General features: G+C 35.2%; 1 pseudogene; it reads right to left on the bottom strand.

Annotated features, from left to right (window-relative positions):
• On the bottom strand, positions 1–640 carry LOC120134163 (annotated as a pseudogene).
• Between the last annotated feature and the right edge of the window lie 3,088 nt (positions 641–3,728).

The following is a 3,728-nucleotide window of genomic DNA, read 5'->3' on the forward strand; positions in this document are numbered from 1 at the left end:
TTTGAACCAACTAAACATAAGACCTTAATTAAAATTCCACCATACATCCAGATCTTGCCGAGAAAGCAAATTACACCATACGAAACGAAACCCTAGATTTTTCCTAATTTTATACTAAATCGAGTAGATACAATCAATCTAAGCTCTTTCGCCTCTAATTCTCCTAGCTAGCTGGATATCCTTGGGCATGATTGTAACCCTCTTAGCATGGATAGCACAGATTAGTGTCTTCAAAGAGTCCAACGAGATAAGCTTCAGCCGCTTCTTGCAGAGCAGCGACGGCGCTGCTTTGGAACCTCAGATCGGTCTTGAAATCTTGAGCGATTTCCCTCACCAGCCTCTGAAAGGGAAGCTTCCTGATCAACAATTCTGTACTCTTCTGATACTTACGGATTTCTCTCAAAGCCACGGTTCCTGGCCTGAAACGATGAGGCTTCTTCACTCCGCCAGTAGCCGGAGCCGACTTCCGAGCGGCCTTTGTTGCAAGCTGCTTCCTTGGAGCTTTTCCTCCGGTTGATTTTCTAGCTGTTTGCTTGGTACGAGCCATTGCTACGACGACTTTAAGATGAATTGAGAGCGTTTAATTTGCCAGAAAGTGCGGTATTTTTTAAGAAAGAGTTTTGATGGCGGAGATGGATAGATTATGGGTTATAATATATAGGGGGTAATTGGAAAGCAGCGGGAATAAGTGAAATTTTAAATTTTGTTCTTTTTACTGAATATTCTATCGGAACCGTCGATTAATTGAGCTATGGACGGCTGATGTTTTATTCAATGGATGATCCGTGTGTGATGGGAAATGACAAATAAGATTCGTTCTTTTAATCGGTTTTGTTGAGAACTGCAGGATACGATCTCAGCCGTCCATTGACTGAATCAAAGATGCCGATCCGTGGGATATCCAGCCAACCAATGGGATTCTCCCATTATATTTCAAGTAATTTTTTCTAATTCAATCATTTCACGCAGTAGTTTTATTTATTTTTGAAAGATAAACTTAGTAGATTTCATATCAAAAAGGGCACATTGCCTAAAACGTGACATCAACGTGTAGAAATAGGGATGGACATAGTACCTGAATCTGATGGGTTTCGATACAAACTGATTCGAGTTTGGATCGGGTCATATTTTTTAAAAGAAATGTTCAGGCCAAGTTAGATTTGAATTTAGGGTGAAAAATATATGACCCGACCTAACTCGAAAAAATATAATTTTACATTATATTTAGGAATAATTACAATAACATACCTCTACATTTTATTTTTTTCAATTAAATCACTATTTTTTGAATAAAAATAATATTTTATTATTCAAGTCGGGTCAGATCAGATTGAATTTTATCTCAAAAAATCGGGTTAGGATCGAGTCTGGTGGAGGGTATATATTTAGGTCATGTCGGGTCGGGTTGGTCGAAACCCAACTCATGTCCATCCCTATGTAGAAATAACATAAAATTAGGGTATGTTTATTTTACATAAAATATTTTATGAAAAAAATAGTCGGTGAAAATCATTCTACAAGTTAACGTAGCAATTTTTTTTCAAAAAAATGACTTGTCAATTTATTTCCTATAAATCATTTTAGGGTAATATACTAGTGCCTTTATTTTTGTTCTATTGCATTTTGGTCACCAATTTTTAAAAGTTTTGTTTTGGACACTTAACATTTTCGAATTATAACCTTTTGGTCACTCGGACATTAACATCTGTTAGATTGTTGACATGACAAGTCAACAAAATTGTTAACTTTTTTCACCCTTTCTAAACAAACAAAAACTTGAAATCTTTTTTCTTGAAAATTTCTCCTCCTCTCTAACCTTCTCTTTATTGGTAGTGACGGATCCACGTGTGAATGATGAAGAAGGCAGTGGAGATGTGAGTTGCATCGTTTATGTTTTTTATTCCTAATTTGGAGTATCAAGAAATCAAGTTTAATTTTGATAAGGATTAAATTGTGAACTTTGAAAAAATAGGGGTTGGAGCCCGTGTAACTCGTATTTCTTGTAATATTTTCCTAACATGTTAATTAATTTATTTAACTATTTTTAACAATATTTACTTATCTATTTATCTTGTGTATTATAATATTATTAACACTTTATTGTTTTATTTTGAAAAACGATATCACATTTGACCCAGTTAAAGATATTAATTTTAATCGTTGCGAGGATGCTTTAAACTTTCCCACGTATAATTGATTCCTAAATCTGATTTTAATCATGATGTTAGACGTAGGGCTGTAAATGATACGAAATAGATCGTGAGTTACTCGAGATCGACTCGATCAAGGCTCGATAAATACTCGGATCGTATGGACTCGACTCGAGCTCGAGCTCGACTTGATTTCTTAACGAGCCGAAATGAGCTACTCGATATTCAACTCGAAAAGCTCGTGAGCAGCTCGAAAAATTTATATTTTTAAAAATTACATTATAAAAAATTTATTAAAAATACATTATTGATATTAAAAATTCTATAAAACAACTATTCTCAAATTTTAATTTTTTTAATTAAGCAACTCAAGTCCAATTGTTACATTGTATATTACTAAAACAAAAATAAAAGCTCATTTAATTAACCACATGTTAGATTACATCCTAAACCCTAAACCCTAAATTCTAATCCCTAATCCCTAAGCCCTAAGCTCTTAATCTAATTATGTGATAGGGTTTTAAAAGAAAAATAAAAGCTTATTTAATTAAGCACGTGTTAGATTACACCCTAAACCCAAACCCTAAACCCTAAGCCCTATATCTTAAATCCTAAACCCTAAACTCTTAATATAATTATGTGATAGGGTACTAAAAGAAAAATAAAAGCTCATTTAATTAAACACATGTTAGATTACCCTAAACCTTAAGCCCTAAACCCTAAACACTTAATCTAATTATGTGATAGGGGTTAAGTTATGCACATGAAGGTAGCATACAAATTATGCAAAATGAAATTAATGAAATTAACAAGGGTTATATGTAAATAAACTAATAAATCACACTTGGTCAAATCAATCAATAGGTTCATTATCAAAACAACGGTGATCAAAACATAAAATAAAAATAAATTAACAACTCGAATCATAAAAAAGTAAACTTTGATCAATGACGAAATCAGAAGATTACAAATATAGCAGGTCCTAAAATGCTAATAATTCGTTTTGGTGCTGATTAAAGCTACGTCGTTTTGGTCGCTGGAATATATTGGAAGATTAGGGTGAAACGCTTAACCTAAATCATTTCATCTCTCCTCAACGAGACACAACTCGTCGCTCTCTCATCCCTACCTTCTATCATTTTCGACGCTCAACCCTAACAGAGACCCACAGCCGTGGCTTCAGCCGCCTAGTGCTCCGATGTGGAACTTAAATTTCACCTAAACAGATTCTGGTGACAACCTTCATAAAAAACATCCCCAAAACCTTAAACTTAAACCTAGAATACCCTCGTAAATACCCAACTTCACCACCCCGTAACCCTGCCAGACCACGACCACCGCGACCTTTGCCGTCCCAACAGGCTCTGATGAAGAGCCCTAACGGCCGGACCACTCTTTCTCACTAGCCTAGGCAAGAAACCCAAACTTATTGAACCTCTCCTCTCCCCATAAACCCCAACGACTAACCTAGAAAACCCCTCAAATCCCTAAAACCCACAATTTGAATCCAACATGCACGACTGGAAAACCGTAAAAGATGAAGGGTGTACCTTCCCCTAGATGAGATAGTGGTTCCTA

The sequence above is a fragment of the Hibiscus syriacus genome, unplaced genomic scaffold (genome assembly GCF_006381635.1).
Source record: "Hibiscus syriacus cultivar Baekdansim isolate YM2019G1 unplaced genomic scaffold, ASM638163v2 tig00110597_pilon, whole genome shotgun sequence".
NCBI lineage: Eukaryota > Viridiplantae > Streptophyta > Magnoliopsida > Malvales > Malvaceae > Hibiscus > Hibiscus syriacus.